This window comes from Lissotriton vulgaris, chromosome 6 (assembly GCF_964263255.1).
Source record: "Lissotriton vulgaris chromosome 6, aLisVul1.2, whole genome shotgun sequence".
Classification (NCBI taxonomy): Eukaryota; Metazoa; Chordata; class Amphibia; order Caudata; family Salamandridae; genus Lissotriton; species Lissotriton vulgaris.
In genome coordinates, this window is record NC_141694.1 from 164,487,505 (window position 1) to 164,506,167 (window position 18,663).

Genomic DNA, 18,663 nt, shown 5'->3' on the forward strand with positions numbered 1-18,663 from the left:
CTCTCAATCAGACTTGGATGGAAAAAAAAAACATGAAGAATGTACAAACTGAAAACCAATTTTTGTCTGTATAGCATCAACAGTAACGCTTGAGTCAGCTTTGTGTCAAGCCGCCATTTTCATTCAATCAATAGCGTCCCCCTACACACATTCAGGGACCTGGTCGTGTCTTCAGATGAAACGGATTGTAGGAAAAGAAGCAGAAAGGAAAAGGAAAAAAGTTCCGCCGGACCTCGGGAGCCGGCCGCCTATGTCATGTGCGACCTTTGGCCACACCAGGGCAATAGTGAAGCTGCAGCAGGTGCAAATAAGCTTCAGACAGTCTTACAAGCACTGCTCAGAACTCTCAACTGAGGCACTCAACATCCAGGACTTGCCATTCGGATCTTGGCGCCTTGTGCTGGTTCCGACCTATTCACACATCGGTCCACTACTGACATCACCTCATAAGCCAACGGGGCACCCTACACTGACTTTCGGCGCAGCATTGTAGGATGGCCACACCAGTGCGGCAACTTGCTGGACACGACCTCGGTGCCATCCGGATCTCGGCGCGTTCGAGTCACTGTACCGCAAGAGTGACCGGAACTCAGCTGAACACGCCGTCTTTCGGCGCAGCATTGTAGGATGGGCACACCAGTGCAGCAATTTGCTGGACACCACCTTGGGCAATAGTGAAGCTGCAAAAGGTGCAAATAAGCTTCAGACAGTCTTCAACTTACTCTGATTCTTATAATAAACTTCAGATAGTCTTACAAGCACTGCTCAGAACTCTCAACTATGGCACTCAACATCCACAACTTGCCATTCGGATCTTGGCGCCTTGTGCTGGTTCCAACCTATTCACACATCGGTCCACTACTGACATCACCTCATAAGCCAACGGGGCACCCCACGCCGACTTTCGGCGCAGCATTGTAGGATGGCCACACCAGTGCGGCAACTTGCTGGACACAACATCGGGGCCATCCAGATCTCGGCGCGTTCGACTCACTGTACCGCAAGAGTGACCGCAACTCAGCTGGACACGCCATCTTTCGGCGCAGCATTGTAGGATGGCCACACCAGTGCGGCAATTTGCTGGACACCACCTCGGTGCCATCCGGATCTCGGCGCGTTCGAGTCACTGTACCGCAACAGTGACCGCAACTCAGCTGGACATGCCGTCTTTCGGCGCAGCATTGTAGGATGGCCACACCAGTGCGGCAATTTGCTGGACACCACCTCGGTGCCATCCGGATCTCGGCGCGTTCGAGTCACTGTACCGCAACAGTGACCGCAACTCAGCTGGACACGCCGTCTTTCGGCGCAGCATTGTAGGATGGCCACACCAGTGCGGCAATTTGCTGGACACCACCTCGGTGCCATCCGGATCTCGGCGCGTTGTGCTGCCTTCGGCCTATTCGCACATCGGTCCGCTACTGACGCCGCCTCACGTGCCAACGGATTTTCTACGCTTTTTGTAGCCCTATGCCGCATAACAGGTCATGTGACTTGTTTATAAAACTTTTCATTGGTTCATTTTACTTTTGGTTTCCTAAAGATGGAAGTCTTGGTCATATGACCTAAAAATAACACTTTTCATTGGTTTAGAACATTTTTTTTTCCCAAACGATGAAAGCCCCACCTTGTTTCTGGATCATTCAGACTGAAGCTGGCGTCAGCATGAGAGCACCACCATCTCGTGGCTCCGTCGTGGTCATTCCGCGAGCAATCATGGCAGCCGCTCCCCACCGGAAGCCTGCGTGAGTCGGGGGCCCCCAAGACTGTTGTAGAATCTTCACGGCTGAGGGGACGCTTTTCGAGAATGGAGCCCAAGCCCTAACAGGCAAGTGTCCGAGTTCCAAGGTGTCCCAGGGCCATTTCAGTGGACCAGGCCCAAAACCGAGGAGCCATCCGCCATTTTAAGAGCCATGTGGCAGCCGCCTATCGCTGCACTGCAAGAGTGGGAGCAACTCAACAACATGGTGAGCGAGACGCTGTAGCCGCAAGAGCGGGCGCAACTCAGCTAGATGGCCGCCACCTGGGGAGGCCCGTTCACGCCGCCTCCCCCACGCCCCCCCCCCCCGGGCCGCCGCACGCCAATTTTCGGAGCAGCATTGTAGGATACCAAAACCAGTGCGGCAGTTTACTGGACATCACCTGGGTGCCTGTCGTACATGTTGTGTCAGCCATGGGACACTGGACACAGTCCCATCAACATCTCAACGCGTTCTGCTGCCTTGGGACTATTCGCACAACAGACCGCTACTGACGAGGCCTCCCCCCGCACCACCCGGGACGCCCCACGCTGTTTTTCTGTGCTGCATTGTAGGATCCCAAAACCAGTGCGGCACCCAGGCGACATCACCTGGGTGCCGTCCAGAACTCTGCACGTTGTGCTGCCTTGGGACTATTCGCACAAAAGACAGCTTCTAACCATTGTTGCTTTTTGAGTTGAAAAATGTTTAAATGTTTTTAGTTTTTGTTCCGTTCATTATAGTTAAAAGTTAATAAAGTTTTATAATCTTACTTTGTTGGAGTGTTATCTATTTTTTAAAAAACGGGTGAATAGGGCCTTGAATCGGGTTATTGTCATGTGTGGGCTTTGGAAGTGTGCTGCTGCAGGATCGGACATTTCAAACTCAAATGCACGCTCTTTTTCTTACCTTTCCGAAGCATGGAGCGCAATAGCAGGCAGAGAAAGGGTGATGCACGTGTTGAACACTACCTGACCTGGCAAGTTGCTGGCAGTGCCCCCCCGCCCGCTCCTGAAAGAGGGCACACACACACCGCCGCCCCGAGTACTTCACAAATCTTTAAAAGACCATGCGCTTGTTCATGAGGCTTAAATGGTTTATCACCTCTTCTAGAACCCCTGCATCGACCCTCTGACGTTTCCTGGAAAAATTACCATGTAACACAATACCAAGCCCTGTCAGCTGAAACCCCCAAGGAATCGTGGGGCATATTATCAAGGGGGTTTATCTCCGCTTTTTTGGCTTTAAAAGCCATGAAAGCGGAGATAAAATTATCTCCCTATTACCAAGCTGTCGCTAACACCAGTTAGTGACAGCTAAAAGGAGATAGCGACCATCTTGGGCCCCGCTTTGCATGTCAGTGATACTTATCACTAATGACATGCAAAGTGGCGTGCCAAGATGTTAGCGACTGGAAACAGTCCCTAACATCGCTATCTCCTATTACCAACTTTTGGAGATATTCGCGCTAAGCGCGAATATCTCCAAAATCTAACACCTGCTCTGAGCAGTTCTTAGCCATGTTATCCAATGGGAGGTGGATAACATGGCTAAGAGCATTTGCTCGATAATACATGAATATCGCTGACTTTTCTGCGATAATAGCAAGGTTTATCTGCGATAAAAATCACCGATGTGCGGCGATAATTTTTGTCTCTAAACAAGTTAGAGACAAAAATTATCGCTAGTTGTTCGTAATATGCCCCCGGGTTTTTGCTTGCAGAAATCGGGAGGCGGGAGACTAGCACTGAAATCAGTAGTCACACGCCTGAATCGGGAGGGTTGGCATGTCTGAATTCTCTACAGCTGGGGCCATAAACTACATCCGCAGGGGTAGGTGATAGCCTGGGACCAGCCTGGCATCTAAAATGGCTGCCGTGCACGACAAAATTGTGGCATTGGAAAAAAGGCAAGATGGCGCAGCCGCTGGAAGAGATGTATCAACATATATCAGCCTCCTCAGCCACCCTCAGGAAACATAGGGGATTAGGATACGTCTCCCGCACCCCCTTATACCTAGTAATTTAATTAACGAAGCACAAAATGGCGAATTCCCGTTTCGCTACCAGTTTGCGGCCCGTGAAGCGCTTCTACCGTGAAAAATCATTTTTTTTTTTTTTTTCCCCACGGGACCCTTTAATAACCCCAACAACATTCCTAGGGGGTCAAGAGGGTGATACCTTGCCCCCTTTCATTAAATTCCCCCTTCGTTTTTCACCTCTTCTTCTCTCTCGATCCTACCGAGAGACAAGATGGCGGCCGCTCCGGACTGTCACGCAGCAAAAAAAAAAAAAGCTCACGCACAGCCGCTGGAAGAGATGTATCAACATATATCAGCCTCCTCAGCCAACCTCAGGAAACATAGGGGATTAGGATACGTCTCCCGCACCCCCTTATACCTAGTAATTTAATTAACGAAGCACAAAATGGCGAATTCCCATTTCGCTACCAGTTTGCGGCCCAGTTCGCGGCCCGTGAAGCGCTTCTACCGTGAAAAATCATTTTTTTTTTCTTTTCCCCACGGGACCCTTTAATAACCCCAACAACATTCCTAGGGGGTCAAGAGGGGGATACCTTGCCCCCTTTCATTAAATTCCCCCTTCGTTTTTCACCTCTTCTTCTCTCTCGATCCTACCGAGAGACAAGATGGCGGCCGCTCCGGACTGTTTAGAATGTTGACAGACACCGGAGAGCCAATCAGCTTTCTGCGCGCAAAGTTCCGAAACGCGAAAAGTAAGCGGACCGGATCGCTGCCCGGAGCGCTGTTACAGATATATATCTTGATTTAAACGTTAATTTCTCAAAATCCACTGAAGCACATATATTGAGACCTAGCAAAGGCACATTGGGCTAACAGTCCCTACAATTTTGCCAAGTTTCGTGCAAATCCATTCAGCCGTTCGAGCTAAAAGTGAGTCCAACCGCCCTATGGAAAAATTAATGGGAAAAACGCGTTTTGGGACCCCCCTTTTTTCTCGGCCCCCCCTTGACGAAACCCCACCAAATTTTCAGGGGCTGCTCAGAAACAAAATGTGCCATTTTCCTGAAAATTTCAGCCGATTCCGTCCACAAACGCCAAAGTTATTAGACATAGAATTTTCAGAAATGCCATCGGGAAAAAATCCTAACTATATATACCTACTGGCGATAGCCAGTAGGTAATATATATATATATATATATATATATATATATATATATATATATACATATATATATATATATATATATATATATATATATATATATATATATATATATATTACCTACTGGCTAACGCCAGTAGGTATATATAGTTAGGATTAATTCCCTATGGGATTTCTGAAAATTCTATGTCCAATAACTTTGGCGTTTGTGGACGGAATCGGCTGAAATTTTCAGGAAAATGGCACATTTTGTTTCTGAGCAGCCCCTGAAAATTTGGTGGGGTTTCGTCAAGGGGGGGCTGAGAAAAAAGGGGGGTCCCAAAACGCATTTTTTACATTGAGTTTTCCATAGGGCGGTTGGACTCACTTTTAGCTCGAACGGCTGAATGGATTTGCACGAAACTTGGCAAAATTGTAGGGACTGTTAGCCCGATGTGCCTTTGCTAGGTCTCAATATATGTGCTTCAGTGGATTTTGAGAAATTAACGTTTAAATCAAGATATATATCTGTAACAGCGCTCCGGGCAGCGATCCGATCCGCTTACTTTTCGCGTTTCGGAACTTTGCGCGCAGAAAGCTGATTGGCTCTCCGGTGTCTGTCAACATTCTAAACAGTCCGGAGCGGCCGCCATCTTGTCTCTCGGTAGGATCGAGAGAGAAGAAGAGGTGAAAAACGAAGGGGGAATTTGATGAAAGGGGGCAAGGTATCCCCCTCTTGACCCCCTAGGAATGTTGTTGGGGTTATTAAAGGGTCCCGTGGGGAAAAGAAAAAAAAAATGATTTTTCACGGTAGAAGCGCTTCACGGGCCGCGAACTGGGCCGCAAACTGGTAGCGAAACGGGAATTCGCCATTTTGTGCTTCGTTAATTAAATTACTAGGTATAAGGGGGTGCGGGAGACGTATCCTAATCCCCTATGTTTCCTGAGGTTGGCTGAGGAGGCTGATATATGTTGATACATCTCTTCCAGCGGCTGTGCGTGAGCTTTTTTTTTTTTTGCTGCGTGACAGTCCGGAGCGGCCGCCATCTTGTCTCTCGGTAGGATCGAGAGAGAAGAAGAGGTGAAAAACGAAAGGGGAATTTAATGAAAGGGGGCAAGGTATCCCCCTCTTGACCCCCTAGGAATGTTGTTGGGGTTATTAAAGGGTCCCGTGGGGAAAAGAAAAAAAAAATGATTTTTCACGGTAGAAGCGCTTCACGGGCCGCGAACTGGGCCGCAAACTGGTAGCGAAACGGGAATTCGCCATTTTGTGCTTCGTTTTAATTGTTTAGAGACAAAAATTATCGCCGCACATCGGCCACAATGCATGAATATCGTTGAAAAGTCAGCGATATTCATGCATTATCCAGCAAATGCTCTTAGCCGTGTTATCCACCTCCCATTGGATAACATGGTTAAAAACTGCTCTGTGCGTGAGCTTTTTTTTTTTTTTTTTTTTTTTTTTTGCTGCGTGACGTTTGTTAACGTTCGATTCGATGGAAATCAGGAAGTGTTGACCACCATTTTGTCACTGCGAGTAAATATTTTGTTATAAATGAATCCTTATTGATAAACATTGTCTGCGCCATCTTGCGTTTTGTCCAATGCCACAATTTTGTCGTGCACGGCAGCCATTTTAGATGCCTTGACCAGGGCCACTCTCTGCACGCCGCCGATTCTCAGCATGGCTCCCCACCCTCGCACGCATCTCCCCCACGCAATGGTCACCCCTGCTCTCTCTCTCATGCATGGGCCATATACTTCCCCCATCTGCGCTGCTCTTCTCTGAGAATCACACCCTGTGCCCGCTCGACACCTCCCTTTCACCCTATTCACTACCGCACCCTCTGACACTCCTCTTCCTCTGTGTCCGATTGTCCAGGCCGGACCTAGGCTATCACCTAGCCCTGCGGATGTAGTTTATGGCCCCAGCTGTAGAGAATTCAGACATGCCAACCCTCCCGATTCAGGCGTGTGACTACTGATTTCAGTGCTAGTCTCCCGCCTCCCGATTTCTGCAAGCAAAAACCCGGGGGCATATTACGAACAACTAGCGATAATTTTTGTCTCTAACTTGTTTAGAGACAAAAATTATCGCCGCACATCGGCGATTTTTATCGCAGATAAACCTTGCTATTATCGCAGAAAAGTCAGCGATATTCATGTATTATCGAGCAAATGCTCTTAGCCATGTTATCCACCTCCCATTGGATAACATGGCTAAGAACTGCTCAGGGCAGGTGTTAGATTTTGGAGATATTCGCGCTTAGCGCGAATATCTCCAAAAGTTGGTAATAGAAGATAGCGATGTTAGGGACTGTTTCCAGTCGCTAACATCTTGGCACGCAAATAAAAAATTCAGACATGCCAACCCTCCCGATTCAGGCGTGTGACTACTGATTTCAGTGCTAGTCTCCCGCCTCCCGATTTCTGCAAGCAAAAACCCGGGGGCATATTACGAACAACTAGCGATAATTTTTGTCTCTAACTTGTTTAGAGACAAAAATTATCGCTGCACATCGGCGATTTTTATCGCAGATAAACCTTGCTATTATCGCAGAAAAGTCAGCGATATTCATGTATTATCGAGCAAATGCTCTTAGCCATGTTATCCACCTCCCATTGGATAACATGGCTAAGAACTGCTCAGGGCAGGTGTTAGATTTTGGAGATATTCGCGCTTAGCGCGAATATCTCCAAAAGTTGGTAATAGAAGATAGCGATGTTAGGGACTGTTTCCAGTCGCTAACATCTTGGCAAGCCACTTTGCATGTCATTAGTGATAAGTATCACTGACATGCAAAGCGGGGCCCAAGATGGTCGCTATCTCCTTTTAGCTGTCACTAACTGGTGTTAGCGACAGCTTGGTAATAGGGAGATAATTTTATCTCCGCTTTCATGGCTTTTAAAGCCAAAAAAGCGGAGATAAACCCCCTTGATAATATGCCCCACGATTCCTTGGGGGTTTCAGCTGATAGGGCTTGGTATTGTGTTACATGGTAATTTTTCCAGGAAACGTCAGAGGGTCGATGCAGGGGTTCTAGAAGAGGTGATAAACCATTTAAGCCTCATGAACAAGCGCATGGTCTTTTAAAGATTTGTGAAGTACTCGGGGCGGCGGTGTGTGTGTGCCCTCTTTCAGGAGCGGGCGGGGGGGCACTGCCAGCAACTTGCCGGGTCAGGTAGTGTTCAACACGTGCATCACCCTTTCTCTGCCTGCTATTGCGCTCCATGCTTCGGAAAGGTAAGAAAAAGAACGTGCATTTGAGTTTGAAATGTCCGATCCTGCAGCAGCACACTTCCAAAGCCCACACATGACAATAACCCGATTCAAGGCCCCATTCACCGGTTTTAAAAAAAATAGATAACACTCCAACAAAGTAAGATTATAAAACTTTATTAACTATTAACTATAACGAACGGAACAAAAACTAAAACATTTAAACATTTTTCAACACAAAAAGCAACAATGGTTAGAAGCTGTCTTTTGTGCGAATAGTCCCAAGGCAGCACAACGTGCAGAGTTCTGGACGGCACCCAGGTGATGTCGCCTGGGTGCCGCACTGGTTTTGGGATCCTACAATGCAGCACAGAAAAACAGCGTGGGGCGTCCCGGGTGGTGCGGGGGGAGGCCTCGTCAGTAGCGGTCTGTTGTGCGAATAGTCCCAAGGCAGCAGAACGCGTTGAGATGTTGATGGGACTGTGTCCAGTGTCACATGGCTGACACAACATGTACGACAGGCACCCAGGTGATGTCCAGTAAACTGCTGCACTGGTTTTGGTATCCTACAATGCTGCTCCGGCGTGCGGCGTGCGGCGGCCCGGGGGTGGGGGAGGCGGCGTGAGCGGGCCTCCCCAGGTGGCGGCCATCTAGCTGAGTTGCGCCCGCTCTTGCGGCTACAGCGTCTCGCTCACCATGTTGTTGAGTTGCTTCCACTCTTGCAGTGCAGCGATAGGCGGCTGCCACATGGCTCTTAAAATGGCGGACGGCTCCTCGGTTTTGGGCCTGGTCCACTGAAATGGCCCTGGGACACCTTGGAACTCGGACGCTTGCCTGCTAGGGCTTGGGCTCCATTCTCGAAAAGCGTCCCCTCAGCCGTGAAGATTCTACAAAAGTCTTGGGGGCCCCCGACTCCCGCAGGCTTCCGGTGGGGAGCGGCTGCCATGATTGCTCGCGGAATGACCACGACGGAGCCACGAGATGGTGGTGCTCTCATGCTGACGCCAGCTTCAGTCTGAATGATCCAGAAACAAGGTGGGGCTTTCATCGTTTGGGAAACAAAAATGTTCTAAACCAATGAAAAGTGTTATTTTTAGGTCATATGACCAAGCCTTCCATCTTTAGGAAACCAAAAGTAAAATGAACCAATGAAAAGTTTTATAAACAAGTCACATGACCTGTTATGCGGCATAGGGCTACAAAAAGCGTAGAAAAGCCGTTGGCACGTGAGGCGGCGTCAGTAGAGGACCGATGTGCGAATAGGCCGAAGGCAGCACAACGGGCCGAGATCCGGATGGTACCGAGGTGGTGTCCAGCAAATTGCCGCACTGGTGTGGCCTTCCTACAATGCTGCGCCGAAAGACGGCGTGTCCAGCTGAGTTGCGGTCACTGTTGCGGTACAGTGACTCGAACGCGCCGAGATCCGGATGGCACCGAGGTGGTGTCCAGCAAATTGCCGCACTGGTGTGGCCATCCTACAATGCTGCGCCGAAAGACGGCGTGTCCAGCTGAATTGCGGTCACTGTTGCGGTACAGTGACTCGAACGCGCCGAGATCCGGATGGCACCGAGGTGGTGTCCAGCAAATTGCCGCACTGGTGTGGCCATCCTACAATGCTGCGCCGAAAGACGGCGTGTCCAGCTGAGTTGCGGTCACTGTTGCGGTACAGTGACTCGAACGCGCCGAGATCCGGATGGCCCCGATGTTGTGTCCAGCAAGTTGCCGCACTGGTGTGGCCATCCTACAATGCTGCGCCGAAAGTCGGCGTGGGGTGCCCCGTTGGCTTATGAGGTGATGTCAGTAGTGGACCGATGTGTGAATAGGTCGGAACCAGCACAAGGCGCCAAGATCCGAATGGCAAGTCCTGGATGTTGAGTGCCTCAGTTGAGAGTTCTGAGCAGTGTTTGTAAGACTATCTGAAGTTTATTATAAGAATCAGAGTAAGTTGATGACTGTCTGAAGCTTATTTGCAGCTTTTGCAGCTTCACAATTGCCCAAGGTGGTGTCCAGCGGAACTTTTTTCCTTTTCCTTTCTGCTTCTTTTCCTACAATCCATTTCATCTGAAGACACGACCAGGTCCCTGAATGTGTGTAGGGGGACGCTATTGATTGAATGAAAATGGCGGCTTGACACAAAGCTGACTCAAGCGTTACTGTTGATGCTATACAGACAAAAATTGGTTTTCAGTTTGTATATTCTTCAGGTTTTTTTTTTCCATCCAAGTCTGATTGAGAGTTTGTAGAAAAATGGCTTCAGATTTTCCACATACTACTCTTCAACATTCTTCCTAAATGTAACAATGTGAAACTCACTAGGAGAACGGCTGTTTCTGTTTCCTTTCAAAATGCTGCCAACAATATTTTCTGAATGGAAGACACCATCTTGTAGCATAAAGGGCCGAAAGGGGTTCTGGTCTGGCCGATGGTTGGTGGAGACATTTTGACTATATCTTGGACCTGCCCGGCCTCGCCCAAAATGGCGCCGGTATAAATGGGACTCGTAACTCCTTGCCCGCAAATGTATATCTAGAAAATGTTATTGTAAGTGGCCCTGTCCTATTTTAATTACAAAATGTATGTCCACCGATTCCGCAACTGTTAGACACCTTAGTTCTTGCAACCTAATGGCCCGCTCGTTACGTTCCTCTACAGTGTAAATGTCTCCTCATCATATACGATTTCAGTTTGCTCCGTGGCCGGCCCACGTGGTTATAGGCCCGTATTTGTATACTGACATTTTCACAATAAAGGTTTTTAAAACAAAACACGGTAGTAGTATTTACATTGGTAAAGTTTTTACTTTTAGTCACTGTTTTCGAATCAGTAAAAGGCAAGTGAAATAAAGCAGTCCAATTACATGACGGATAAAAGGTATAATATGTAGGAACGCAGTAAAGATAAATGGTCAAGGGCAGTTGTGTTTTTCATGTCTGCAACATAAAGTGATCGATAAGAATCTGATAATCAGGCGTATCGGCGACTAAGACAGCAGGCCGAATCTCTTTTACTCAACGGCTCCGTCATGGAAGGAAGAAACGCCCTTTTTCTCGAAAAAGGAATATATTTTACTTGCAAGACAGTTGTAAATTTTCCGGGAAAGTACATTAGCCTGGAATATTATAACATATGTTTGAAAAAAAAATATTGTTCGAAAACAATAAAAAGCGTAATTTTTAGGTCATATGACCAAGCTTTTCATCATTAAATTAACAAAAGTAAAATGAACCAATGAAAAGTTTTATTAACAAGTCACATGACCTGTTATGCTTACGTTACGCGCTGCGCGCCGCGCCTCGGATCACTTCCGGGTGCGCTAACGCGGCGTGTCATATAACGCATTACGCGACAACGTAGGTCAAGAATATAGTCAAAATGTCTCCACCAACCAGCGTTCAGAACACAACCCCTTTCAGCAGTCCAAAAAGTTCTGTTAAATGACAACAGAGGGGACAGGCAACAAGAACCATCAGTCAAAGAGGGGAGGGCAAGTTCTTCTCTTCCGGGTCATGTTGGGGCGCTACCGGAACTGATCGAATTGGTAGTCTACAGTGTTTCTGGATGTTTCAGACTAAAGCTGGTGTCAGCATGAGACCACTACCATCTCGTAGCTCCGTCGTGGCCATTCCACGAGCAATCATGGCAGCCGCTCCCCACCAGAAGCCTGCGGGAGTCGGAGGCCCCCAAGACTTTTGTAGAATCTTCACGGCTGAGGGGACGTTTTTCGAGAATGGGACCCAAGCCCTATCAGGGAAGCGTCCGAGTTCCAAGGTGTCCCAGGGCCATTTTAGTGGACCAGGCCCAAAACCGAAGAGCCGGCCTCCATTTTGAGAGTCCTGTGGCAGCCGCCTATCGCTGCACCGCAAGAGCGGGAGCAACTCAACTACATGATGAGCGAGACGCTGTAGTCGCAAGAGCGGGCGGTAAACAGCTGAATGGCGGAAGAGGCACAGTGTAGCAAAAGCAACTAAAACGGTAAAGGGGCGCCCCACTACAGCTTGTCTTCAGGTCAAACGGATTGTGGGACAAGGTCCAGAATTGAAGAGTCATCAAAAGGCAAAAAGTTCCGCCGGACCCCGGGAGCCGGCCGCCTATGTCGGGGGCGATCTCAGGCTACACCAGTGCTATAAGACTTGGGGAGGGTGTCGGAGCCAAGCGTCTTCTCCGAGTCCATGGCCATCACACCGCCCCTCAGGGGCCTCCGTCAAGCTGTTTAGGAAGCTAACATATCACATTGTTTTCTAATGCAGTCAGGTCCACAAACGACACTCACTTACTTTGAGAATAGTGAAGCTGCAGTAGGTGGAAATAAGCTTCAGACAGTGTTACAAGCACTGCTCAGAACTCTTAACTATGGCACCCAACATCCAGAACTTATGCTATTTGAGAATGGCAGTGACATCGAAGCATCTCAGGGACCAAAACCATTAACGTACTTTCACGTATGAAAATCTTACTTGGGGAGGGGGCAGGAGCGAAGCGCCCCCTCCCAGTCAGCGCCACCACACCGTATGTTGAAAATTTGAAGCCATCGTTCTACAAAGTCAACCAAACTTGGATTGAAAAATCTAGAAAAATGTACAAACTGAAAACCAGTTTTGGTCTGCATAGCATCAGTAGCAACGCTTGAGTCAGCTTTGTGTCAAGCCGCCATTTTGATTCAACAAAGCACAGGCATTGAAAAAGGCTCAAATTCAGAACTCTAAACTATGGCACCCAACATCCAGGAGCTTGCCATCCGGATCTTGGAGCCTTGTGCTGCTTTTGATCTATTCACACATCGCTCCACTACTGACATCATCTTATAAACCAACGTTATGTAAATAGTTTTTTAATAAAATGTTTTACCCTGTTTCTTTGCTGGTGTGTTGTCTATATTTTTAATATTTGCATAGGGTTTGTCGTTATTTTGTGCGGGATGGGTGATGGAGCCGAGCTGTCTTGCAGCCCTCATGGTGTGGAGCTCAGTTCATCTCACTATTTTCGTATTTCTCATGAAGGGTTGTTCCTAATATTTCTATTTTAGCGAGGTCAAAAAGAGATCCAATTAGTGGCCTACTGATTTTGCTCGATTACTTTTATTTTTTTTACACGGATTTTCACTATCTGCAAAGACTAAACAGAGTATTGCGACTTTGTGCTTGTTTGTAAATAGAGAATGATCCAAAGAGAACCAATTCTAAAACAGTAAATGCTTGGACAACAATCAATCAAATGGAGAGACAAGCAGGCACGACGGATTACAACGGGGGCAAAGGCTTGCGTTAACTACCGTTCACTATCTGCAAAGAGAGAGTACTACTAAGACAAAAGAGGGGAGGGGGGGGTGCAGCGTTCAAAGCACATCAGCGTGCATAAATACGAAAATGTTTTTATCTATCACGTACTTGACATTTTAAAGCTTTTCATATTTGCTATTAAAAAACCAATGAAATTCACAGAAAAAACCATAGGTTATAGTGGATATATAGTTAGGAATTTGCATTTACAAAACCTTGAAAATTCAATGAAAAAACCATTGGTTTTAGGCCATATATAGTTAGGGATTTGCATTTACAAAACCTTATTTTACTCGCATAAAACCATTGAAATTCCATATATAGTTATAAGCGCTAACTATATATCGCGCACCCGCAATCCACTGCTGATGATGTCACATATTACATCATTCATGACATGGTTAGTGACATCACTGATGACATCACTGATGACATCTCAAATGACATCACTGATGACATCACTGAAAACATCTCATTTGACATGACTGATAACATCACTGATGATATCATTCATGTGATAATACGATGAACCTCTTCAGACTCTAATATAACCTTAGATACAATCAGTGTAAACAGACACTCACAGACTGTCACTCATCCATGGAGTTACTCACACACCTAGTCAGTCATGCAAAGAATCAATCACACCTCCATTTCCTCAACTATACAGTTATACAAAATTTACTTAATCAAACATATACTAACACATATTTACTCTATTATACAATCCCTGATACAAGTTCACAATGATCCATACAGCCACTCACACATTCACTGGCTCTTATGCACAGTTATTTATATATGTCAACTCTCACATGTACTGTGTTTTACATATGTACTTACTTTGACATGTAGCACTGAGATATCCATTCACTCACCAATGCACTCATGCACACAGTCAACCGCCCATACAGCTGTTTCCACATGCACTTTTGAAACCATACATCTAGTGAATCAACTGCTCACACATCTATGCACAGAGTCATACACCTCCCAGCCACCTGCACACACACTCAGTATCCCATACAAATACTTGGGCAACCAATCAATAACCCATATAGTTACTCATATAGCTACTTATCAACACATGCAACAGTTTACAGAACAACAGACATAATGATGCACAAATTAAGACAGTTTAGTCACTAACCCATGCACTCAGTGAGACACATTTAATCACTCACTCATACAGTCAGTCATGCACCTACTAAATCCTTCATCCAGACACTTATATATCCACTCATTCTTCAATATGTAAGAGATATTTTAACTTTACAGAAACATACAGTCACTGGATGTTGTCATCGGTGATGTCATCAGTGATGTCATTTGAGATGTCATCAGTGATGTCATCAGTGATGTCACTAACCATGTCATGAATGATGTAATATGTGACATCATCAGCAGTGGATTGCGGGTGCGCGATATATAGTTAGCGCTTATAACTATATATGGAATTTCAATGGTTTTATGCGAGTAAAATAAGGTTTTGTAAATGCAAATCCCTAACTATATATGGCCTAAAACCAATGGTTTTTTCATTGAATTTTCAAGGTTTTGTAAATGCAAATTCCTAACTATATATCCACTATAACCTATGGTTTTTTCTGTGAATATATATATATATATATATATATATCTATATATATATGTTACAGCGAAAACGGCGTACCAACGAGCACTCAGAGGAACAAACACAGGAGTCAGGACAGGGTTCCAGAGAAAAAGGGTTTATTCATCCATAAACCTCGTGACTCGTTTCGCGCATAGAAAGCGCTTGTTGGTGTGAATACGAGCCACTTCTCAAAGCGTTTGGACTGCCAGCAGGAGCTCCTTCGAAAAAAAAAAAAAATATATATATATATATATATATATATATATATATAGATAGATATTACCTACTGGCGGTCGCCAGTAGGTATATATAGTTAGGATTTTTTCTCTATGGGACTTTTGAAAATTCTATGTCTAATAACTTTGGCGTTTGTGGACGGAATCGGCTGAAAGTTTCAGGAAAATGGCACATTGTGTTTCTGAGCAGCCCCTGAGAATTTGGGGGGGTTTCGTCAAGGGGGGCCGAGAAAAAAGGAGGGTCCCAAAACGCATTTTTCCCATTCATTTTTCCATAGGGCGTTTGGCCTCACTTTTAGCTCGAACGGCTGAATGGATTTGCACGAAACTTGGCAAAATTGTAGGGACTGTTAGCCCGATGTGCCTTTGCTGGGTCTCAATATATGTGCTCCAGTGGATTTTGAGAAATTAACGTTTTAAAAAACAGATATATCTGTGACAGCGTCCCGGGTAGCGCTCCGGTTCGCGAACTTTTCGCGTAACGGAACTTTGCGAAGCGAAGCTGATTGGCTCTCCGGTGTCTGTCAACATTCTAAACAGTCCGGAACGGCCGCCATCTTGTCTCTCGGTAGGATCGAGAGACAAGAGGAGGAGAAAAACGAAGGTGGAATTTAATGAAGGGGGCAAGGTAGACCCTTCTTGACCCCCTAGGAATGATGTTGGGGTTATTAAAGGGTCCCGTGGGGCAAATAAAAAAAATTAGATTTTTTGCGGTAGAAGCGCTTCCCGGTTCGCGAACCGGGTCGCGAACCGGTAACGAAACGGGAATTCGCCATTTTGTGTTTCGTTTTAATTAAATTACAAGATGGAGGAAAAACAATGTGAGAAATGGGTATAAAGGGAGACGTATCCTGATCCCCTATGTTTTCTGAGGGTGGCCGTGGATGTCATATATGTTGATACATGTCTTCCAGCGCCGGCGCGTGAGCGTTTTTTTTTTTTTTGCTGCGTGACGTCTGTTAACGTTCGATTCGAAGGAAATCAGGAAGTGTTGACCGCCATTTTGTCACTGCGAGTAAATATAATGTTAAAAATAATTGTTATAAATTAATCCGTATTGATAAACATTGTCTGCGCCATCTTGCCTTTTTTCCAATGCCACACTTTTGTCGTGCACAGCAGCCATTTTAGATGCCTTGACCAGACCCACTCTCTGCACGCCGCCGATCCTCAGCATGGCTCCCCACCCTCGCAAGCATCTCCCCCACGCACTGGTCACCCCGCTCTCTCTCTCATGCATGGGCCATAAACCTCCCCCCATCTGCGCTGCTCTTCCCTGAGAATCACACCCTGTGCCCGCCCGACACCTCCCTTTCACCCTATTCACTACCGCACCCTCTGACACTCCTCTTCCTCTGTGTCTGATTGTCCAGGCCGGTCCCAGGCTATCACCTAGCCCTGTGGATGTAGTTTATGGCCCCAACTGTAAAGAATCACCCCTCTTCAAAGGAGTTACAGTAGATCAAGGCCCCCACCCCATGAGATCCGTCACACCACACGCGTTCCTACTATCTGATAACGATCCTGTATTGTGATTGGGGAGGGGATTCTCACTGTGAGGGTGTGTGGGACCGAGCCTGAAGCGGAAGATTCCAGGGATGCCTTTTTGTACATCAAAGTCTTCACAATTATGTGTCACATTAAAAATATATAGCACTCCAACAAAGTAGTAGGATTATAACACTTTAATAACTTATAAATATATACAACGCTCCAACAAAGTAAACATGTTAAAAAAAATTTTTTTAAACAAAGCAACAATGGGCTGCTATGAGGTGGCGTCAGTAGCGGTCCGTTGTGCAAATAGGCCGAAGGCAGCACAACGCGCTGAGATCCGGACGGCACCCAGGTGATGTTCAGTAAGTTGCCGCACTGGTCTTGGCATCCTACAATGCTGCGCCGAAAAACGGCGTGGGGCGCCCCAATGTGGGGGAGAGGGGAGGCGGCGCGAACGGGCCGCCCCAGGTGGAGGCTCCTCTGATGCAGTGGGGCGCCCCTTTAGCGTTTCAGTCTCCATTCAGCTGTTTACCACCCGCTTTTGCTGCACTGTGCCTCATCCGCCATTCAGCTGTTTACCGCCCGCTCTTGCGGCTACAGCTTCTCGCCCACCATCCAGTTGAGTTGCACCCGCTCTTGCGGCTACAGCGTCTCGCCCACCATCCAGTTGAATTGCGCCCACTCTTGCGGTGCAGCGATAGGCGGCAGCCACAGGACTCTTAAAATGGCGGCCGACTCTTCGGATTTGGGCCTGGTCCACTAAAATGGCCCTGGGACACATTTGAACTCGGACATTTGCCTGCTAGGGCTTGGGCCCCATTCTCGAAAGCGTCCCCTCAGCCTTGAAGATTCTACAAAAGTCATCGGGGCCCCCGACTCCCGCAGGCTTCCGGTGGGGAGCGGCTGCCATGATTGCTTGCGGAATGGCCACGACGGAGCTACGAGATGGTGGTGCTCTCATGCTCTCCATGATATTAGTGTTGTTGGACCTGTCTGCGGCCTTTGATACCGTGTCCTACAACATCTAGCTCAGCCGCTTGCAGGGAGTAGGGATTGGAGGCTCAGCACTATCCTGGCTGGAGAGTTTCCTTTCCGGGAGATCGCAATCTGTCAGCCTGGGCCCCTATCGCTCCACCCCGAAGGCGCTCACAAAGGGGGTGCCACAAGGCTCATGTCTTAGCCCTACATTGTTCAATGTATATGTGGCCCCCCTTGCTGAGATTGTGCGGAAGTATGGGTTCATACCGGTTTCCTACTCTGGCGACACCCAGCTCCTCTACCCTTTCAGCTCCCTTGGCCCTACAGTCAAGGAAAATTTTGCTGAGGGTATGAGGGCAGTGTCACATTGGATGGCCGCAAATTGCCTCCAATGTAACGTTGCAAAAACCGAGGTTATGCTCTTTGGCAGGGCGAGCCTCCTCTGGTCTCCTGAATGGTGGCCGCTGGACTTGGGCCCAGTTCCTACATCTAAGCCTCATGTTAAAAATCTAGGGGTTAAGATTGACCAAAAATTGACCCTTAAGGAGCACACCAATCACATTGCAGGACTATGCTTTTACACCATTGGCCTCCTAAGACGAGTATTTCCATATCTTCCTGATACCTACAGGAAGACACTCGTGCAGGCTCTGGTTACTAGCCGCCTGGACTACTGCAACGGCCTGCTGGCACTAGCAAACGCTGATGCAATAGGTCGTTTGCAGGTAGTCCAGAATACGGCAGCTAGGCTAGTCATGGGTGCGCCGGCCAGGACTCCCTCTAAGCCTCTGTTGGTAGAGCTACACTGGCTCCCTATACGGCAGCGTATCAGTTTCAAAATATGCTGTACGGTCCACAAATGCTTATATGGGGACAGTACTCTTGAAACCCCGGCGTGGGGTGCCCGGGGGGGAGGCAGCGCAAACGGGCCTCTCCCGCCTCCCCAGGTGGAGGCCCCTCATCTGCAGTGGGGCGCCCC